Genomic DNA, 11927 nt, shown 5'->3' with positions numbered 1-11927 from the left:
AAGGGGGATCCAAGGGAACCTCCTCCACAACATGGACAGTAAAACCTTCATAGAATCTCTTCAAACGATGCCCATTAACCTTGAAAACCTTGCTTGTTTGTGGACTCCGTACGTCAATAGCTTCATGTGCTGCATCCTGTCTCTGATTCTGGTGAAATGAGCCTCCACCGAATGGTCTTGAGGTGCCTTTTATGTCCTCCAAGGTCCACCCAATTGCTTTTTTGTGCTTCTTTAACACATCAAGGAGCTTTTCCTCTTCTTCTTGGCTGAGCTGGTTAGAAATAATTGCTGGAAGTGAATTTCCAGCTCCCAAGTAGGCATATTTGAGGTGGCTTGGCAATGGTTTCAGTTCTAGTGCTGATTTCTGCTGTTTGCTGTCTAATTTGGGCTGTGATTTGGGCAGATTATCTGGTGGTCTGGGCAAATCACTTTCTGTCAAGTCTGTCTGCTCCAATGATTTGGTCTGTGATTTGAGCAGATTATCTGGTGGTCTGGGCAAATCACCCACATCCAGCAAGTTACAGCAGTCTGCTGTTTTTTCTGCTTCAGTGATGTTGCTGTCCACTTCTCCTTTCCTGCAAAGACCTTCATAAAGTATGTTTTCTTGATCAAAATAAAAAATTTCTTGACTTAAATCATCAATAACATCAAGGCCATAAACAGGAGAAACATCATTGGGGAATTTCATGGCATCATAAACATTAAATTTGATAACTTCCCCTTCAAACTCCATAGTCAATGTGCCATCGTGCACATCAATTTTTGTTCTTGCTGTGCTCAAGAATGGTCTCCCAAGTAAGATGTCAGAGGTGATTTTGCCCTTATCCTCCTCCATGTCAATCACATAAAAATCTACTGGGAAGACTAGTTGGTCAACTTGTACCAACACATCTTCTAGCACTCCCTTGGGATGGACGACGGATCGGTCAGCCAATTAGATCACAATACTGGTGCCCTTGAGTGTACCTGCATTCAACAAGTTAAAAATGGAAAGTGGCATGACATTTATTGAAGCTCCAAGGTCACACATGGCCTTCTTTATTCCCACATTGCCTATCTTGCATGAAACCGCGAACATTCCTCTATCCTTGCATTTGGTTGGAAGTTTCCTTTGGATTACAGCTGAAACACACTCCCCCACACTTACCTTTTCACGTTCAGCAAGTTTCCTTTGGTTGGTGCATAGCTCTTTGAGAAACTTGGCATACCTTGGAATTTGCTTTACAGCATCAAGTAGGGGAATGTTGATTTCCACCTTGCGGAGTGTCTCCAATATCTCTTTTTCCTCTTTCTCCTTTTGGGACTTTGCAAATCTCTTTGGGAAGGGAGGAGGTATCTTGAATTTTTCTGCTGGTTGTTGTTTCTGCCTTTGACTGGATTCTGCCTTCTCTGGTGGTTTGGGCAAATCACTTTCTGCCTTCTCTGGTGGTTTGGGCAGATCACTACTGGACAGCTCAGTTTGACCAGCGATCGGGTCAGTTTCTACTAGTTGTAATACCCGGCTAGATTCCGGTATTGGAATCCCTACCTTCCGGCGGAATCTCCGTTGGAATATGGAATTTTGAAGATGCCAGAGGCTTCTAGAAGGGTAGAATGTGTTTTCTAAAAATATTTTCAAATGATTTTAAGGGTTTTAATTGAAAGAAAATTGAGTTTTTAAGAGAAAAGGCCAAGGAGGAAGAACCCAGGTTCGGCGGCCGAAGGTGATGTTCGGCCGCCGAACATGAGATGGTTTCGGATGGACTTTTGGCTTCCGAAAGTTGAGTTGGGTAGAAACCAGGTTCGGCTGCCGAACCTCAAGTTCGGCCGCCGAACATGGGGGACTTTAGGGTGCTGGTTTGGCCGCCGAATGTGGCTCAGCCGGTCGCCTATAAAAGGCCTCAGATCGAAAATGGGCGAGTTTTCTCCCCATTCTCGAGCTAAGGTGAGTTCATGTCCTCCCTTGGTCGATTTCAAGTTTTCCTTTGACTTTCCAAAGTGTTATGAGTTTTATCCTTGGTTTTGAAGAGTTTTAAGCTTGGATCAAGGATTTGGAGCTTGGAGACCCCGGAGCTAGCTTCCTCCACATCTCCAAGGTTCGGGTCACACCAACCCTCGATCTCCAAGAGGTTAGTGTAGATCTCTGTTTTTCCTTATGTTTTGATGAGTTTTAAGTAAGTTTTAAGGAGATTTGATGTATGTGTTTGGGTAGATATGCATGATAGGGTTTATGTGAGTTTTGTGCCCAATGTAGGATTACATGATGTTTTGTTGGGGTTTTAAGTTAGTTTATGCCCCTTTATGCATGTGGGAGTGAGTATGCATGTTTGGGAGAGAGTATGTAAGGATTTGGGTGTTTTGAGTTTGGTTTTGGCTTGGCAGAATCGGACCTGTCGTCCAGAGGGGACCAGGTTCGGCCGCCGAACCTGCATGGGAGGCAGTCTTTCGGCTGCCGAACGTGCCCCCGAAGGCTGAGTTTCGTTTCTGTCCTGGGGTTTCGGCCGCCGAACCTACCCGAGTTTCGTCTCTGGAAGGGACTTTCGGCCGCCGAAGGTGCCTCCGAAAGTGCCCTGTCCAGCCGTTTCTTGGGTGTTTCCTATGCATGTTTTAGTGATGTTTAGAGGGGTTTTTGGGGGTATGTTTATGAGTTGTTTAGAGTATGTTTGGCACCTCATTCGAGTCCACCTGTGTAGGATCGGACCCGAGGGATCGAGGAGGCCAGTAGTGCTAGCAGTTGCAGAGTCAGTCAGCGTCTGCCAGGAGGTGAGTAGAACTAAACCTAATATTTTATTTTAAGAAATCGAATGCCTAAAGCATGTTCATGCATCATGATTATATGTAATAGGCTGATTGCACTAGTTTCACGAATATGGCGCATTGCATTATTTGATGTTGATTCAGGAGGTTTGGACCAAGGCGACTTCAATAGCCCATTTCTGTCATTAAGTCTTGGGTAAGTCCTTTGAGAGCCGGACAAGTACATATAGGAAAGTCCCTGTGAGCTCTCTGTGGATTAGGTACCCTGTCATGTATGTGAAAGTCCTGTGTGAGCTTCCTTGGGGGAGCCGGGCACCGACAGAGGGAATTTTGAGGTCATGTCCGATCCTTGAGAGGAAAAGATGCTAGCAAAGAAAAGAACTCTCAGAAACAAGTCCGTGGGGAGTAGATATTTGCATGAACCCCGAGACGGACAAGATACAGTTATGTGATTTCTTTGTGTTATGACGCATTTCATGAGAGCATGTAATTAATGAACTGTTTTCTATGTTTCTACTCACTGGGCTTTTTAGCTCACCCCTCTCCCCTAACCCCAGTTTTGCAGGTCAGAGGTAGGCCAGGAAGACGTCAAGGGTAAGAAGGCTTGTAATAGTATTAGCTTAGTACTTTTAGTGTGGACATGTAATGTAATTTGAGATAAGGTTATGTAATGTAAAGTATAGTAGAGTTATGTTTATGGATTAGTACTGTGCTTGGCCCTGAGATTTGGTTAGTCCCTGTTTAATACATGATGTATGTTTTGGTTTAATGTGGAGTTGAGTTTGAACTAATCTTGTGGCATGTGTTGTGTACCACGCTATGGTAATGGATGAGGACCCTAGAGGAGGTCTTATGTTTGTGGTTTGATGCATGCACAGGTTAGGTTCTAGTTCTTTGGATGTGACTCCGGCTTGACGTATGTTATGTTGACCCAGCTAGAGTTTTGTTGAGAGCTCTAGTATGGGGTTCGTTTATGTTTCAGTTATGTTGCATACAGGTCAAGCTCGGTCTATACATCTTATGTTTCAGTTTTTATGTTTAAGTTTTGATCATGTATGGGATTTGACCAGGTGATAGGAGGTATGTTTGGCTTACTACGGGTCCCGGCGGCCTTAAGCCGATCTGGATCCTAGCGCCGGTGGCGGTTCGGGCCGTTACAGAGGGGTATCGGTTTCCGGGTCGTTACACTAGTGAACTTGGCAAATCACTGCCCTGATCACTTTCTGGCAGAATTTCTTCCATGCCCTGTTTTTGCAATTTTTCAGCCCTATTGTCTTGCAACTCCTTTCCACTCCTTAATGTGATGGCGCTAACATTTTGTCTTGGATTTATCTCAGTTTGGGAGGGTAGCTTCCCTTGAGATTCATATTTGCTCATTGAAGTGGCCATTTGGCTCACTTATTTCTCAAGATTTTGCACAGTACTTGCTAAATTCTTCACAATTTCTTCAAGAGATGCATTGGAGTTCTGAGGTGCAGCTTGAGCTTGGTTCCTTTGCTGGTAGCTTGGATATTGATTTCCCCTTGCATAGCTGAAATTTGGATGGTCCCTCCAACCTGGATTATATTGCAGATCTCTTTGGTAGTCATGGTAGTGGTCTGTTCTAGCATGGCCATGGTTCAGATTGTCTCCCCAACCTGTATTGTATGTGTCAAGGTAGGGATTATGTCTTGGCTGTCCATAGAATCCTTCAAATGCATGTGCTTGTTGAAGTTGTTGAACTTGTCGAGCTTGACTATAATTTCTCACAATAGAGGTTAGTTCAGAAATTTGAGAAGAGAGAAAAGACATACTTACCGTAGCCATGCTTGTAAATCAGCCCTAGTCATAAAAGGAAAATACGTTAGTTAGATCAATTCCCCGGCAACAGCGCCAATTTTTTATAGGCGATTGTCGAAGCTGTCAAAAATAAACCTATTATCAACCAACAAAATAAATTTGTAGATAGTGGCAATAGGGTCGAACCACAGGGAATTGACACTAAAGATCTTCCTAATAATAACCAAGATAAGTAAATAACAAATAATTAAAAGAGGGGGGTTTGAGTTGATGAATTAAAACTAAATAGCAAAAGAAAGCAATAATTTAAAGATGAGTAAATCAATAAGAGAAAAGCTTCTAGTTGAAGTATGGTTTTATTTCAGATTGTTTAGAATTGATCATTGATTCTTTAATACTCCTATTTATCTCAATAAATTAGTTTTGGATGTGGAAGACGCTTCTCACAATCCAAATTCCTCCTTAGTTCTAGTTTGATTAGGAAACGTTCGCTAATCAAACACTAGTTAACAAATTGCCAAGGAACGTCCTTGGGGCATTATAGCATCGAACAACTGTTAACTGCATTAAGACTTAGAGAAACCTAATTCTAACCTTGCCAACCGCGTGGTCAAGTCTAGATCATGCAATTTGATTAAATGTGTATTTGAACAACCTAAGCAATTACGGACCTAAATCATTTAAATAATATTACTTAAGCAATTTAAAAACAATGGGCCCTTATTGATTCTAAAAGCAAAGTAATAATTATGGAAAGCTCAAATTGCATAAATATTGAAAAGAAATAGAAGTTTAACAATGGAGATTTAAATCTCCCAATTCATCACACAAATCTAAAATTCACCAACTTCAACTAGAAAAGAAAGAGTTTAGCCACTCATGGTGGACTAAATACAAAAAGATGAAAAGAAAAGAAAGGAAGAAAAATGCTGGAGAGTTTCTGGCGAGTTGAGTTGCTAATCCAAGATGATGCCTTGCTGGTTTGGAGGCTCTCCTTTTATAGCTGCAGATTTCCATCCATCTAGGGTTTCAAAATCCCTTTTTGATTTGGTGTTTGACTCCTCTTTTGATGTTGAATTTAATTGCAATTGGAATTCATTGGATGAGAAGTTCTTTTCGTGGCTCTTGGATTTGTATTGATAGTGATTGAGTTGGATTTGGACTTCTGAAAATTCGGATTTCTGTTTTCTGCCCAAATTCCCGCTCTGTTGTCAGTTTCTGTTGTGAAAGTGATTTGCCCGGTGATTTGACCAGTTTCTTCAAGTGATTGGGCAAATCACAGACCCGATCACGTTTCTGCGAGTCAGTTCTCTCTATCTTCTGCGAGTGATTTGGCCAGTGTCTTCGAGTGTCCTGGGCAAATTACTGACCTTATCACTTCTGCCTGTTGCCTTCAGGTTTCTGCTTCAGCCTGATTTGGGCAAGCAGTGGGCAAATCACTGGGCAAATCACTGACCCGATCACTTTTCTGTCAACTTTCTGCACTTTTTCTTCAATTCTCCAATTTCTTCCTTTTCTGTAAAAACAAGATAAAAACCATAAATTAAGCTAAAAAATGTGTAAATAAGCAATAAAAAAGATAATAAAAATGTGGCTAATTTATGCTTGATCACTAACCAGCTGCTCCTTAGGTATCTGCATCTGCTGAAAGACCCTATAAGGTAATAGATTCACTTTGCTGCCGTCATTTACTAGCACCTTTCGAACTCTAAAGTTATGAATGATGGCCTTGATGACCAAGGCATCGTCATGTAGCATCTGCATTCCCTGTGCATCCTCCGAAAAAAAAAGAGATGGTTACTGAAGAGTGTTCGACAACCTACATCACTTTTGCACTGCTTTCGTCTTCATTTCTACCTCTCTTCTTCCCTCTTAGACTCATATGGCCTCCAATCCCTCCCAGAATCATGTTGATTATTCCGCTGAAGCCGTCGTTTATTGGTGTTTCAATATGTCTCTTAGGCCTTTCTCTAGCTGCATTTTATTGTTGCCTTTGGCTTTTCGGCTTCTTCACAAAATTCTAAAGGTGGCATCTCTTGATGAGTCTTTCTATCTCATTTATTAACTGGTAACAGTCATTTGTGTCATGGCCATATGTCCTGTGATATTGGCAGTATTTGTCTGGGTCTCTTTTACTTATTTCTGCCTTCATGGGCTTGAGCTACTATATGAAATGTTTGTCTTGGACAACCATGAGTACTTCGCTCTGGATACGTTCAGGAGAGTGATCTCAGTGGGGAGCCAGGGTTGATAAGGTCTCTGCTCCTTTTTCTTCCACCAGTGTTTATTCAATGCCTTCAGTCCTCGATTCTGTCTCCTCTCTAGCCTGTCTTGTCTCTTGTCCTCCCCAACCCTTCCTTTGTCTCTGTCGTCCCTGGCAAATCGGCTGGTGGTTAAAGCGTCATCCTGCCTTATGTATTTATCGGCCCTCTTCATTAGCTCTACAAGGAAGTGGAGGACTTTCTACAAAACGATCCAAAGAATTTCGGGGAGGTTGTGCCATTTTGCATGGCTTCTACTGCTCTCCCTTCATCCAGCTCAGATATCTGTAAGGCCTTAGAGTTGAACCTGGCTACATACTCCTTTAGGAATTCATTCTTCCTCTGTCGAACGGTCTCCTAGTAGGCGTCTTTCTTTCTGCAGGAACTTCGATGATGAATCTGCTAATAAATACACTGGCCAGATCTATGGAGCTTTTAATGCTTCCTGCTTCTAAGTTGTTAAACTGGGCCCGAGTCGGTCCTGTTAAGGTGGTGAGAAGACCTTGCACATCAAGGCATCCGAGTGGGTCTGCAACTCCATGAAAGTCTTATAGTTCAAGACATACTCACGGGGTTTCCCGTCCCATTATAGACTGCCATTGTTGGTATCATGAACTTCTTGGAAATAGTTTCTTGCTAATCCCATCTCAGAAATGGTGATGAGGTTGGCAACAGGGGACTGTTGTTGTCTCGCACTCCCAACTTTGTTAGCAGTTGCTTTTTCAACCTTTCTGGCTTTTGATCTATATCTACGTTCTCCTTTCTGGGCCTCTTCTCCAAGCAGTAGTTTCTTTCTAACTCTCCACTCTTTGACCTTTCTACTGGCTTGGAGGAGTAGCTCTCAGCCCCATCATTCTTAATAAACTTCCTCACTACCCTGCCTCTTGCCTGGGCTATCGACTCATTTCTCTGACTAACTTCTCCATCTCTGTCATTTGTCTTTCTACTGTTTTGTTGAGGGGCATGATAGTTTAATGTGGGTTGGGGTTCATTAACGTTAAACCTCTCAGCAGCAGGTAGTATACTCAATGAGGTGTTGAGCCCTCTTTGTTGCAATATTTGGCCTAGCCATTGGGCAATGTTCTATGATTGGAAAGCCATACTTTGAAGCTCTTGGTTAGATAAGATAGTTCGAGGCATGGTTCCGGCTAAGCTCGGTGAAAGGTTAAATAATATAGGAGGTTGGTTTAATGGGGTAGTTGGGCTAGAGCATGAGAACTATAGTCCTTTCTGAGTCAAGCTCAAGTCGTTTGGGGTGTTTCCAGTATAGTTTTCATTGTGGTTGGCCTTGTGGATCTCAATGGGTGAAATGAGAATGAGAACTCTAGTGATGAAATGATCTCCTTTGTTCCGACAGACGGCGCCAATTGATGTCATAAGATACAGTAAATGATAGATTCAAAGTGTATTTTTGATAAATTTGGTCTGGTTTGCCTCCCTATACTTCTTTTATTCTTTTTTCCTTTTGTCCTCTAGTGACGTGTAACCATCATCCTGCATTTGTACTCTCCTATTTTAGTCACGCTAACTGTACGCACTTACGTATTGTGTATTTTTCCATCGTCAGAAGGTCATTTAATTCCATCTGATGTCATGTGAATACAATCCTGAACATCATGGAATTTGTTGTCTTACGGGATTAGAAAGATAAATATGATCAGACCTCCCATACATAGATTTGAGTCCGATCCGACTCATCAAAATAAAATTTGGACTTATATGTAAAACAGACCTATGTATTAGATATTAATAGAGTTAAAAGATATGACTCATTCGATATGAATTCAGGCCGGGATGCCTAGGCTCAGTTATCATAATGACGTTCAAATTTGTTTATGAATGTTCACAAGATTGAAGCACCGATTTGAATCATTATCTTTTTCTTGTTTTTTTTTCAGACGCGATTGATGAGTTGTAAACTCTCCTTTTTGGGGCTTTTCTCTTTTAAGTTAAGCAGCAATCGAAATCTGATCACACGGAGGTTTTGTCCAATTTGTCTTATTACGCCTAGCAATGTCATTTCTGACAACACGAAATGATTTTGTGATGGGACATGTTGGCCAAAATTAACTAATGAACTACAACAATGAGAAATTCTTGTGGGGTGATATGGGTATATGGTTTAAAATGAGATTGAAATTTAAATAAAAATTTATATATTTAAATTATAAATTTATATAAAATCCATATAAATAATTTTGTTTTGGCTCGGCTGTTTTATAATATATTTATCATCCGCATATGCTTGGTACCAAAACCCCCCGAAAGGTCTAGTCAATTAAGCCTAACATCGTGCGGTACTCTCATATTGCTTCATTAGGAGGTCACCCTTGCAGCATTAAAATGTCCATTGCTTCATTGGATTTATAAATTTAGTACAATATCCAAAACTTAATCTTCAATGGAGTACAAATTAATACAGTATTGGAAATTATTCTGTTATGTCCAAATATTCTCTAGTATATTTTGAAAATAAAAGCTCCCTAATTTACAAGGATCCCAGCAATTTTACAATTATATGATGATAGGTGAGCCCCCATATGAACAGTATGATGGGTATGGGAAATTAGGAAGGGAGAAAAAGAAAATCATAATTTTAACAATATAATGTGAACGGTGTAGTTTATTATGTTATAATTTGTGTAAAAATCCATTTAATCTAACGTAATAATTGCTGAACTTGTTTTATTGAAGTTCTTTCTAATAACTGCATCATGTGATCTTGAATGAACAGAGCACAGTGATCATGTAGGTTATAAAGACTAGAGAATTAGGAGGCCAGACTGAAAACCTAGCTAGCTAGGGCATACCTGATAAAAATCTTTGGACACCATCAGTAAATTTCTGTGTAAAGGATTAGGGCAGGGCAGGGCAGGGCAGACGCAGATCCAAACCTGACGCAAGAGAGCCTCCTGCCCTCGCTGACCATTGGTGCTTTCTTCTGATACAGCACAAGGCTCGAGTCCTCACCCAGCTGCTACTGTGAGTACTTAGCACAAAAGGTTTAACCCATAATCCCACTTTTGCAAATATTATTGGGTCACGAGCAAATATAGAAATAGACAAGAAATTGTTTTGTTTCGTTTTGCTTCTTTTCAAATCTCATATTAAACCAATAATAACGAATTCGTTATGCGACTGCAGTATTGTCAACGCTTTAAACAGGAACTCTTAACTCTTGAATTGATTATCTAAATGACAAACCTTTTGATTTGGATATCAGCATTTGTATTCTCTCGCTATGGGTTAAAATTTGACATGTGGGTGCGGAGTCATTTTTAAAATAATTAAACTTTTATATTGTCGACTGATGTACAAAGGACTATCTTAGAAAAAATAAAGAAGAAGAATTGAAGGACCACACTGTTTTCATTAGGATGTTTAAGAAAATAGGTAGGCAAGCAAACCAACTCCAAAGCACTAAAGAAGAGAGAGAGAGAGAGAGAGTGTGTATATATATATATATATATATATATAATACACATAAAGCAAAAGGGAGATGTAGGATATTATTTTATCAATATTTGAACTGCATAATCGCTGTTTTATTCGTGTGTATGTGTATGTATACTGCAATGCATCGCATGCATGCAAGCACTGATGCTAGGACGTACGAATGAGGCAAAGCTATCACTGTAAAAAGCCTGCTAGGAGCTATTTGTTGCTGTTTGTGGGGATATCGTCAGGTTTAGAATCAGTCTCTCTTCTCTCTTTCTCCCTCAAACTCTCTCTGTTACTGTGGTGGGGTTGGCAGAATCCGATTAAGTTGATCTTGGGGGTTTGGAGGATGAAAAACTTTTTGGCCATACCCGCTAACAGATTTGTCCTTTTCCAACCATACAAAGAGAAACATATGTCCCAAAAAAGGATGGGTTCTGAGGGAGCACGGGTTTGCCCTACTTTAATCAATCAATGTGTGGAGAAGAAATATTGAAGGATTTATAACAGGCGGCACGAAATTACTAAGACTACATTTGGTTTAAAATCTTCTGGAAAATATATTTTCTAGGGAATACACTTTCAAAAAATTTATTTATTGAAAATTATAATGCAATTGTATTTGATATTAAGAAGTAAAATTATTTCTGAGTGGTAAAGATAATAATTTCTATAATATGATTTTAAATATAATAAATTAAGGGATAAATTGATAAATTCAATGTAATTAAATTAAGCAAGTGTAACTTACCAAACTCCACATGGGTAAGTTACTTCTATGAGAGAAATAGCTTTTAGGAAGTTAACTTAAAATGCGAATTAAATAAAAACTTACTTGATCTATTTATCCTCAATTAAATAAAACCTAAAAAATTTGAGTTAGTTATTTTAAATTAAATAGAGAATGAGTTTAAGTTGAATCGTTGCGATTGATATCCGCTGAGTTTGAATTAGAGAAACTGTAAAACCGTAGGAAATTAATAGATCTATAAAAAAATAGTTATCTATGTGACAAGATGAAACCGTTCGAAATATTAGCGAACCACAATATTTAAAATTCTTGTTCTGCTTTACTAATCATTTCCGATTCAGCACAGCAAAGTTGCAACCAAGAAATCACAAAATTAAATAATTTAAGGAAATTATAATAGCTAGTATGAATTTATAAAATAATTTGAATTAATTAATTTAGATTAAAAAAAAATATTTTCTTAATAGTAGTATAAAATTATATAATAATTTGAATTAATTAATTTAAATCAAATAAAAAAATAAGTTAAAAAGTTATCTGAATCGGTTTGTTTTACTTTCTATCTCTTTTACTTTCTATGTTTTCTTTTATATGGAGAAATCTATTTACACCTAATAGTATATATTCAACTAATTAAAAAATCTACATGAACTTAGGTATATATTCAATCAATTAAAAAATATTATATAATTGACTTACAAAAAATTAGGTATTTATACATTTTTGGTAAGGTAAAGATTTTCTCTTCCACCTAGTTTAAAGTCGCACTAATTGCTTGGAAAAAAAAAAAAGAGAAAAGAAAAGAAAAGAAAAAGAGAAAGGTCACACTAATTAGATCTTTTCTGCTTTTACTTTTTAACTCATTTACAGTCGCGCAATCTAGACACTAGCGAGAAGATCAATGCATTTCGTCAATTGCATAGCATTACTTTAGTTTATATCTCAAAATGGGCAATATTTTT

This window comes from Manihot esculenta, chromosome 2 (assembly GCF_001659605.2).
Source record: "Manihot esculenta cultivar AM560-2 chromosome 2, M.esculenta_v8, whole genome shotgun sequence".
NCBI classification, from domain to species: Eukaryota; Viridiplantae; Streptophyta; class Magnoliopsida; order Malpighiales; family Euphorbiaceae; genus Manihot; species Manihot esculenta.
Note: the sequence above shows the minus strand (reverse complement) of the source record.